This window comes from Marmota flaviventris, chromosome 4 (genome assembly GCF_047511675.1).
Source record: "Marmota flaviventris isolate mMarFla1 chromosome 4, mMarFla1.hap1, whole genome shotgun sequence".
In the NCBI taxonomy this organism is placed as follows: Eukaryota; Metazoa; Chordata; class Mammalia; order Rodentia; family Sciuridae; genus Marmota; species Marmota flaviventris.
The window spans coordinates 123695421-123707232 of record NC_092501.1 but is presented as its reverse complement, the minus strand read 5'-3'; the positions used below and the strand labels follow the sequence as shown (position 1 = coordinate 123707232).

The 11812-nt window shown below is 38.0% G+C and overlaps 1 protein-coding gene across 5 annotated transcripts in view; it reads left to right on the top strand.

The window, feature by feature from the left end:
- The window catches only part of Enox1 (ecto-NOX disulfide-thiol exchanger 1), a 538862-nt gene that overhangs the window by 320972 nt on the left and 206078 nt on the right, over nt 1-11812 (top strand). The gene's annotated exons all lie outside the window — the stretch shown is intronic.

Genomic DNA, 11812 nt, shown 5'->3' with positions numbered 1-11812 from the left:
GCCTCACAGCATCAATTGCATTTTTTAAATTTGTATATAGAATGGCTAATGCTTGATCTCTGATTTGCAAAATTTATTTATGTACATCATCCCTTTGGTTGCAGTCTTCCCTCTGAAGTAGGTAGATATGTATTTTTGTTGTTGCTTCTGGCAGTGTTCCCATTTCACAGGTAGGGAAATAAAGCATTGAAGTGTCAGAGCTAGAAACTCAGCTTAACTGACCCCAGGTCTACATTTTTTAGTCTACAACACTTTTGAATAGTAAGTCGATGAATTTGATAGATAATGTATTTAGAAATATCACCATGTCAAAGGTCGTTTAAGATTTTATTATTTAATTCAACACGTTTGTGGAAGATTTTATGTGTTTTGTAAAAAAATGCTTTGGGAAATAGAGTAAACATATACATTTATAAGTGTTTTTTAAAAGCACAGCTCCCTAAATTTGAAAAAAAAATTAATGAACAACAAGAGTTAAAAAAAAATTTGTGTAGAATCAGGTGTTAAATGGTGGTACAGATGAGTCATGTAGTAATTTCCAGATCAGTCACTGGGACTCTTAGGGAAATGTCTTCATGTTCCTGACTCACTCACTTTCTCACTCAACACACACTCACTGAGGCAGGCCCTGCCCTGGCACAGGGGTTCTGCAGTAAACAAAACAGGTATGGTCCACACCCTCACAGGCTGTGCCATGGAAAGGGGATGGTCAGTTATTATGCTAAGATCTTTGTTGTAATAGCAGATGAACCCTTCAGTTAGGGCGAATGATGTGTACTACTTAGGAAACAGTTGCCTTGGAAATGCTGAGTCAGGCCCACAAACATGGACTTTGTGCTGAGTTGACCAAGCATTTGATTTCTTTTTCTTCTTTCTTTAAAAAAAAGAAAAGAAAGAAAGAAAGTGTGTATGGATAAATGTCTAAATTAGCTATATTAAATTATAGGTGTGCATATATACAATGTATACATACATGAATGTATGTGTATATTCATATATACCCATGTATACATGTACACATATGTATCTAAATATATATAGTTTATTTTTTAATATAATAAGAAAGAACATAAGGATAGATAGGACATGGGAAAATAACAGAAAAAAGGAAAGATGAAGATTGAATTATAAAACATTATACTTAGGATATTTATAAAATTCCTGGAGGTACTGTGAAATCTCTACACTTGAAGAGCTCTCTGTGGCAGGGATCAGGGTGCGCATTCATTAATGACATTGTCTGTGGGTTGGACATGTGTTTATACGGGGCCCTTTCCTCAAAAGCTGATCTAGACATTTCTTCTGATAACAGGAGAATAAGATTGGTAATCTTCCACCCAGGTTTTCCCACCTGCCTGAGATTTCATATAGCAGAAATTACTTTATTCTTGTCTCATCTCTCACTTTTCTCAGAAAATGTTGTGTGACTTCTAGAGGAAACCAAAATCTCAATTATTCATTATTTTTCATATGATTTTGAGTCTTGTGGCATTTTAACCATGGCCAATTTATGATTTTCCCAGCAACTTACCATGAAAGGAATTATAGCCCTACTCGTTATAGAAGATTTACCGTATCTGCCCTGAATTACGTTCTCTATCTCCTGTATTAGCCAAACTGCTGAAACAGGTTTTGAGCCTTCCAGGGTCTTTCTGGGATTCTCTTCCTCCTTTCTGCAGTCTCACAATGGAATGATACTTTGCTTTGTTCTCAGGGTTACCAGCCAGCTGCTTTTATTGACCTGACCTCAGGCCAGTAAGAGTGAAAAGGTTTTCTTTTATGTATGGTTATTGTCCATGTATTTTGTTCTTGTCTTTTTTCTTTGTAAATATTTCAATCATATTGAATACAGAATTTTATTTTATGCACTTTGTTAACATCTCAAATTGTTTTCCTACTTCATGCTTTTATATTAAAAATGTAAATAATTCATCAAATAAATCATCTTCATGTTGCTTAACCATTCTAAATGTTTCTACTTTTCCACTTTTACTAGCCAAGTGTCTTTATGGAATTTACTCTCTCTGAGCATGTGAATGTATTTTACCTTTCATGTAATATGGTGGTCCTGTCTATTTTATGGAATCATTGTGAGACTTAAATGTGATAACTTGTTAAAAGCAACTTATATCTGTATATAGTAAGTATTCACTAAATATTGACTCTGTCTTCCTTGTTTTTTTAAACTAATAATATTACAGTGGATATTTTTAAACATAGCACTTTTCAGCAGTTAGAATTATTTCCTCATATAAATTCCCACATGTAGAACTAGTAGGTCAAAAGAAGTGAACATTTTAAAGATTATTTTTATGTACTGGGCAACTAATTTTTCAAATATGCAGATGTATTTAGAATTCACTAATTTAATCCTACCATTTTACCTTGAATTATTTTAGGATGCAAATCATGCACTTTCATTCTTTTGTGATTTAGATCTTAAGTATCCCCCAAAGGCCCATATACCAAAGGCTTGATTGACAGCCTCTGGCACTATTGGGAGAGGTAGAACCTGTAGGAGGTGGGACCTGAGGGGAAGAAGTTAAGTCATTAGGGGTATGCCCTGGAGGGGATATTGAGACCCCTGCCCCTTCCTCTCTTTTCACTTCTCGGCTTCCATGAAGTGAGTAACTTTGGTCCACCACAGGCTCCCACCATGATGGTTCTGCCTTACCATGCATCCAAAACCATGGGGCCAAGTGACCATGAATTGAAACCTCTGAAACCACAGCCCATTTTCCCTCCCTTTAAGTTGATTTTATCACAGTGAGAGAAAGCTAATATGTCTTCTTAACCCTTTATTTACTGTTGATTTTTCCTCTTTATAAATAGATTTTTCTCATACTGTGTCCATTTATCAGATAGGGTTCTTGGTAATTTTTTAAATTGGCTATGTTACTCATTTTAATCCTTTGACTTAATATTTCTTCAAATTATCTGGTCTGTATTTTGCCTTTTAATGTTGGTATTTTTTTAAAAAAGATTGTTTAATTTTTCCCGTATAAGTTCTTTATTTCATTTCTAAATACATAATGATTTATCTGCTCCAGAGTTGGCTATGTTTTTGATTTTCCATGCTTTCATTGGCTTTCCTGTCTTTTATCAGAAATTAAATTCTTATGTATGTGTTTGCCTGTTTCTGGCATATCTATCCTGTATTGCTGATCTTTCTATTTTTAATTCCAGCACCTCATTGTTTCATTTATGACAGTTCTATAATTTCATTTATCACAGTTCTATAATGTGTTTATAGGGAGCGTGTTCTGCTGGGTGCTGTACCTGTTGTGGGTTACTCTTTGTTTCTTTTCAGCATAGCCCTGGAGCCCTGGAAAGCTGTTTTTCCCTCATTGTTCCTGCTGGCCACCTCTGGAGTTCTTCAGTGTGACTGTAGAATGTTAGAGGCAGTCTTTAATGTTTCAAAAAAGGGACTTAAAGATTATTTAGTGTAACATTCCTTCCCAGAAATCCCCTGTAAAATATCTCTGACAGGATTATGGAGAGGCTGGATTTTATGAGCACTTGGCTTTCTCCCAAAGTTTCTGATATTTCTAAATGACCAAGCACTCTTCCCATATTTGTTAAAATTAAACTGACACTAAATCCCCTTTCTCGCTGCTTCTCCAGTTTATTGAGAGATTAAAATTATCAGCAAAGCAAGGTGTTCATTCTTCATACCCTCTGATTTTATCCAGAGGCTTTCCCAGGGAATTACATCCCATTTACCGCCATGTCGCACCTTTCTGATGAGCTGTTGTTATGGGCTCCCATAAACACACCTCTTGCATCTGCCTCTCCTTTTATCGTCATAATTCCATTCCGACTTTAGGAACTTTCATTTGCCTTCCTCATATGAAGCGCTACTTGAGACCATTACGTTGAACTTGTTTCTTTTGCCCAAAACACTCCTTTTTTGTTGTTAGAGCCCAATCCTGCTTTCCACACTCCAAAGTCTTGCCTTCTCTATTAGGTACTGTTTATCTCCACCTGTCATTTTTTTTTTCATGTTTGTTTTATATCCATAGTTTATTTCAGTTTTGTGATGTGATTGTTGTTTATTTGTTTTGCTATCAATATTTTGTGCTTTGTTATAAATCCAGTTTTTCTACATGGGTCTATTAGAGCATTAGTGTCCCACAGTTGTTGTTCAGTAGGGCAAATGACACCTAAGTATTTAGGTGGACTAACAACCATAGCAAACTCTCAGTTAAACACAGGTAAATTACTTCCTTATGGAATTTCTCAAAGTCTTTACTATGCTAATGTGCAGTGTGCACATTCAAAGAGTAGGAGCTAGTACCAAGATTCCTCAAACCTTTAGTCTTTAAAAAATACTCACTCGCATCTCATGAGACACTAGAATGCAACCATCTACACCAGATTTTTCCTGTCAACTGAGGAGGCTCCTCTTCTTTGCCTTATGAGACATCCTTCCTATGATCTAGTTTTATAATTTTGTTTGTGTTTGTGCTGAACAGTGTCACTGTCTAATACCCTAATTTCAAGTTTCAGAATAACTTTTGTGGACAGGTGTTGCCTAAAACCTTCTTCTGAGTTTTTGGTGGCATGCATTGTCCCTTTCCAGGGACCACCACACACACATATACACATACACCACACACTTCTGGCATCATAGGCTAAAATCTGGGTATCAAATACTGAGCTTTGACACTATCTGTGTGATTAGTTGCTCCCTTACTATCTGCCCTTGTTTGTTTCCCCAAGCTATCATCGTCAGCTGGAAGGAGAGTCGAAGAGCAGGAGTTGGGTCCTGGAGTTGGCCCCAGGCCCACATGGGAACTAGTGGTACCTCAAGGATACCCTCCAGCAATGATATTCTACCTTGCTCTTTTCCAAACTTTCTGAAATCACCTTTCCAAGTGCTAACACTCTTTCCTTAACTGTTTTTGAATTTAAGTTGACATACCTCTTTGACCCCATATTTTTTAGCATGCCATTTTTTAGAGCATTCTTCTGGAAGGCACTGTGCCACCTCGTCAGCCATGATGGAAGGGCTGCCTACAAGAGAGCACCACACCCTCATCATGATGAACCCAGAGGCAGCAAGAGGCTTGTTACTTGCACATGTCTGTCAACATTCTAGGTTGCCTGGGCTCACACCTGGCTGTCTCCTCAGAAGCTCAGTGCTCCCATTGCTACTCGCTTCCTGCCACTCTGAGGGAAGGCTGAGGTGGCAGATAGTCTCCCCGCTGTCCTCTTCATCACCCTCTCCCCTTCACTGATGTTTTCACTCATTTTAATTCTCCTCTGCTTCCTAAGGATATTTTTTCCCCTAGTTTCCTTCTGGGGTTATTTAATCCTCCCAGGAACACCTTTATCCTCTCTAATGTGCCCAGATATGAAGAGGCATTTGTTAAATCCTTTCATCTCCTCAAGTATCCCCCTTTTAACTGGATTTACTGAGCCAGATGTTGTGCTGAATACTGGGAATTCAAGACATAGGCCTTGCTGTTTTAGAGTCTAGTGGGAGAAACAGAAAAGAGTAAATAGGCAGATACAAATCAACATGGTAAGTGGTTACGTTATAACAGATAAAGGGTGCTGTGGGATGTCACTGCAGAGCCTCAAGCAGGAGAGTCACGGGGTTAACACTGTTTCTGCGGAGGACTTTTGTAAGTTCTGCAGAGTAGCAGTGGCAGTGTAGGAAGGCTGACAACAGGAAAGTCAGATTGGGCTGTAGGAGCTGCCCAGACAAGAGATCATAATGACAGTTCCAGTCATAATCCTGGCAGCAGAGAGCGGGCAGTCTGAAGGTACTCATGAGCCATTTAAAAGTAGAAACAGTGGAAATGATTGACTGGGTCCCTGTAGAACATAAAGAGAGTAAGGAATCACCATGACTCCTGGGTACATAGGCTTGGAAATTGAATAAATAGTAGGGTCCTTTTCTGAGAAGAGAATGAGGAGAAGGCATAAAGAGAAGAAGGGTAGGGGGAGATGACTGGTTTCCTTTGAAAGGCTTGAAGGAAAGTTTGGAGGGCCTGTTAGATGGAAACATGGAGTGAATAGTCCACTTATGATTCTAGAGCTCAGGAAGGAAGCACAGATGGAAATGTGTGGCTTTGGCAGCCACAGCACACAAATGGTTGTGGAAGCCCTGGGAATCTTTCTGCCCCAGCCAAGCTTTTGCTGTGAAATTAGATGGGCCCTTGGCTGTTCAGCTAATGTCAGTCTAATCTCCAATCATGTCCCAAATTCCTCCTTCACCTGTTTCTGCCCTGGTGACCCACTGGATTCCTGACCATTCCTGGACTCCAGCATTTGAATTCAGAGAAGTGGTCAGAAGTAACAAATATAATCTGGAAATCCTGCCTGAAATAATCGCTTCCACCTACAGACACACCCAGGAGAAATGTCTGTCCATAAACCAACCCATGTGCTTGCTTTTAAAATAAAAAGAATACTCCATATCAGCATACTTCCTATCTCGAGTCTCTCCAGATATTAATGGTGACACTCCCTGACCCAGTCATGATTAAGGGCATACAGACAGCCTGATGCACAGTGATGGGGCTCTTTCACAGATAATGCCCAGAATTTGCCTTTGTTTTTATTTTCTATCTTGTTGAACGATTTCTCATTATCCAATGTCAGATAGCAAATAGGCCCTTGGCTTATGTTTCACATTCTGTGTACCTGATTTCATGTATTTTTGACAGTTTTGTTACACTTTGCACAGTTATTTACCTTCACTCCAAGATATTAGGACAGTACATTGGCATATTTATTCATTACTGAAGATTCTCAGAGTACAGTGTATTTTAAAGGAAGTAGAGAAACAGCAATTTATGTGACAGATAGATGATGCTCTCATGGAGCCTATGTATTTCTAAAAATAGTAGATGTTATCTAAATAACTGTGCAAATGATCAATTACAGTTTTGGGGTATTATGGCTCTCTATGGGGAACTGCCTTTGTCTGGTGGTATTGAGGTGGGGTTCAGAAAGGCTTTTCTGAAGAAGTAATATTTAGGGTAAGCCCTGAAGGATAACTTATCCACGTAGCAGGAGGGAAGAGCAGGAGAAAAGGAGAAATTGGGCAGATGATAAAATTCCAAGAACAGAAAATGCCCTGTGCAAAGTCCAGAGGTGATGGGAGCCCTGCTGTTTCAAGGAAATGAAAGGTGGACGTCTGTGGGCAAGAGGCGGTGTTTGGGGTGGAGTGGGTTTTGGCAGGTTGGCACTTATCATGAATCTGCAGGGGTTGGCTGAGGTGAGATCTTCCCTACCAAAGTAAGGAGTGAGATTTTATTGAAGTGTAAATTATTGAAGGATTTTAAGCACAAAGGCAACCTCCAAAAGTGTGTGTGTGTGTGTGTTTCTTTTTCAAAGCTATCTAAATTGTTTTATAGGGATTATATTTAATTGTGGCAAGAGAGGAGGTGGGTTTTGCACCTGTGCTGCAGGTCCACAAATGAATGGTGGAGGTAGAGAGCCCAATTATATCCATGTATGGTGCTGGGCGCACACATACACTGTCTTGGAACTTTCATTCTAGTGTTATGCTTGTGATATGTGTATCTACAGAATTCCTTGAGAGAAGAGAATCTGTAGAAAATTGTTTCCAAAAAATACTTGGTTCTGCCTGTATCATGATCCTATTCAAGGTAATTGACCTCACTTAAAGCCAATCAAGAAATATTTTCAAATAAGTGTTCACAAATGAAAATAGCCTACATCCTTGCTGGCTAGAAATGTTATCAAATGAAATTGCTTGTCAAATGCTTAATATAATAATTTTATCATCCATGCTATCAAAAAGATAAATTTGCTTGCTTTGTATAGATTGACTTCTTCTCAATTATTAATGTTTAATTTTGATTTTCCTGTGTGTGCTACAATATCCTAAAAATTTTATACTAGATTATGCCTCTTGGTTAGTTTAATCTTTATTTATTCAGTCATACTCAGATACATGCACTAATCATTAGCCTGTCTGACTATCCTAGTCACTTTATTACCAACTAGACAATAATTAGAGAAAGTATTTTTAAATAATTGTATATCTATTTGTCTGTGAATATGCTCTGTACACATTCCCTAATTTTCCTGGTTTCCTTAGGAGTAGAGAAATTTTGGTATCTTTACTAGTTCCACGAGCTGATGGAAAATATTTACATTCATTCCATGCTTGAAATTCATAATTCTCTTCAGATGGGCCATTCTAATTCAGCAGAGAACAGGAGGAAAAACCAAATGGTTAAGTTTCCATATTAAAATTAATTTGGGTGTTCCTCTCCTGATACAAGGATATGTGTCTCTGCACATGCATGCATACACGTTAGTATATATTGGATTTTTGTTTTGGGTTAATGTCAAAGCTTTTTATTTATAACTATGTAATAATTGTCCAGTAATTTATATATCCTTTGTTTCTCTTTATTTCCTTTCATATTCTGTAGCCTTACCATTTAGTGTGCATTCTCAAGTTGTGGATACATCATATTATGCACCTATCTGTCATCTGTCTAATAGACTGTCTGGTTTCTTTGGGCAAGAACATACCTAATTCATCTGTTTTTCTTCTCATCAAACACAGAGTTTGGCACTCAGTAATCATACAATTAAATAAATGTATTATTAATACATTTACATAAATAATTATGTAAAGATACATAAGATTTGTAAAAGCAACTTTTATACTCAGTCCTTGGACAATTCTAAAGTATATCCTTTATGTCTTTAATCGTGTGTAGAAGTAAAGGGTAGCCTCAACCACTAACCCGGTTATCTGACATCTGTGATGTATTTTGCTCATAATTGAGCATTATCTTTCCAGATTACTTCTGTTTTAAAAATGTATCTCCACGTCTTTCCTTATCATGTTTCAGCTTTCATCCACCTTCTTGTGCATCTGGAGTGTATTTTTAAGAGCTGCTTTAGTGTACTTATCTGCTAATTCTATTATCTGTAACGTTTGAGACTCTCTCTTGATTGATTTCTCTCCTTGTGGTGGGTCCCATTTTCCCGTTTCTTTGCATGCCTAGTAATATTTTATTGGTTGCTGAAGAGTCTGAATTTCATGTTGTCAAGAGCTGGGTTCCTTTTAAATTCCATTAACTATTTTTGAGATTTGATTGGAGTTCCTTGGCAACAGTTTGATTCTTTTTTTTTTTTAGTTGTTGATGGACCTTTATTTTATTATATATGGTGCTGAGAATCGAACCCAGTGCCTCACACATGCTAGGCAAGTGCTCTACCACTGAGCCACAACCCCAGCCCAACAGTTTGATTCTTTTCAGCTTGGTTTTGAGCCTGGGTAAGTCCAGAGCTGCCTTAAGACGAGAGAGAATTTAGTCTACTCCTGAGGTGAAATACTTCCAGGAATTTCTTCGGTGTATGGTTTCTCCTTTCTGCCTGTTGGGAACTAGACCTCTTTCCAGCCCTTGATGAGCTTCAGAAATGTTACCAGCGCTCCTTTCCCCTGGCTTTGCTTCCAGCTTGGTACTTCCTGATGGACACTCAGCCGAGGACTTTGAGGATGTCCCTCTGAAGATCTGCAGAGCTCGCTCTCTGATGTGTTCTTTCTTCCTTATATTCTGCTGTGTAATTTCCAGAGGCCTTGGCTCCACAAATACTGAACTCAGAGTAGGCTTCAGTCTCTGTTTGGGTTTTTTTTTCTTGTGTTAAGTCCTGGACACTTTCTATACAGTAAGCTAGGACAGTCATAGGTTTCATTTCATCTTTTTTCCCTTTTGTTAATGATCATTGTCCTGTGCCTTCTATTGTCCCATGTCTTAAAAATTGTCATTTGGCATATTTTGTCTCCTATCTTGGTTGACATGGGAGGATAAATTCTATCCTATGTTTTAGTCATTATTGTGACCAAAACACCCAACCAGAAAAATTTAGAGGAAGAAAAGTTTATTTGGGGCTCACAGCTTCAGAAGTCTCAGTCCACAGAAAGCCAGACTTATTGTTGTGGGTCCAAGGTGAGGCAGCAAATCATGGGGAAAGGCACAGTGGAGAAAACTGCTCAGAACATAGTGGAATTCAGGACATGGGGGGTGATAACAGGGAAAACACACCATTCCAGATCATGCCCCTGGTGACCCACCTCCTCCAGCCATGTCCCACCTGCCCATAGTTACCACCCAGTCATTCCATTCAAACAAGGATGCACTGATTAGGTTACAGCTCTCATGATCTAATCATGTCATCGCTGGATATTCTTGAATTAAAATGAGCTTTTAGGAGATACCTCACTTCCAAACCATGATACCCTGTTACTTCCTTGTGTCTAGAAACAGCAGTTTTCAGACAGTCTTTTAAAAGGCTTTTATATGTTTCTTAGAGTTATAATCAGTATAAATATGAGGCTTTGTTATGAATGACTTTACTATGCATGCAAAAAAAGATAGTAACAAAACCTGTCTTCTTCTGCTAGTGACCCCATTTTATAGGTGAGAAACTGAGCCTGGTGAAATTAACTAATTTACCCAAAAGTTACCCAGATGGAAGGAGAGAGTGCTGGAATTGATATCCATGTCTGTTGACCTAAACCATTTCCACTTTATCAAGATTTGGGGAGAAATAACTAAAGCAAAATATCTTATGCAAAAGATAGGCCTAAAGATAAATCAGCCCTATCTTCATATTTTTAAAAAAATTATTTTTTTTAAAAAACCAATGCTTAATTGGAAAGTTATCATTGATGATGAAAATCATAGATTTTTTTTAATCTTATATCAAAATTAAAAAGGTTTCAATTATTTAATTTTTTGTGTTTCAAACGTGAGGATTTCCAGGAAATCTCAAGAATTTAGGATTTGGGTTCCAGTGATTTAGAATTAGTACTAAAGTTGTACCAGGAATACCATAATGATATGAAGTAGACTGCTATGAATGAGACCATAATGGTCATACTCTCAGATTTATGACAGAAACCAAAAAAATGACAATAAATGTAAGACTAACATGAACATTTATGTCTAAAAATAAGTAAAGCAAGCTCTCTCAAAGAAAAAAGAAAATTTGAATTTTTTAGGATTAGCATAGGTAAGATGAACTTTTGTCAACAACAGTAAGTGGGAACCCTGTCTGTAGTATTCGCATTAGAAAAAATATTTTGCCTTTCATATGTGGAGCAATTGTTTTTGAAAGAAGTAGATGATGGGTAGCTTTAGAGCCTGAGTTCTTAGGGTTGAATCCAGGCCCTTTCTCTCAGCTGTGTAAACTTAGGCAAATTACATAACTTCTCTGAGTCTTTTTATCTATAAAGTGGGAAATGATAACATCAGAGAATTATTGCCATTTCCAAGATTAGTAATGTAAAGTATATGACATATGGTAGGGACCCAAACATGTTAATTTACTCTCAGTGGAGAGAGATGTAGGAAGGAGGAGGGAAGAAGAGGAGAGTGATCTTGGATGAATTACTGTTTTATGGGAATGAAAAGAAAAGGGTTGGCCCCTGTGACAAAGGTCCTCTCATCCGGACTTCTCCCATTCTAGGAGTAGTGACAAAGCCATTGTCCTCTACAAGCCATCTGGAGGCAACCCATGTGTGCCTAGTGCACACCCATCACTCAAGGCAGTTTCCACAAGTCACCTGTATCAGTGTTTCCTCGACAGTAGCTTTCTAACCTGCTTTAGACCTTCACCTGTGATGCCCTAGAATCTGCAAGTGAAATTTGAATCCTTAAGTCACTGCAGGTGCTGGGCTGTTGGAGAAACAGTACACCCCATTTGGCCAGGGCATGGGTAGAGAAAATGATTAGATGCTAAATTTCTATGGTATCAACTACAACACAATTTCACAACAAAAAATATTTTTGTCAAAGTAGCTTAGCCA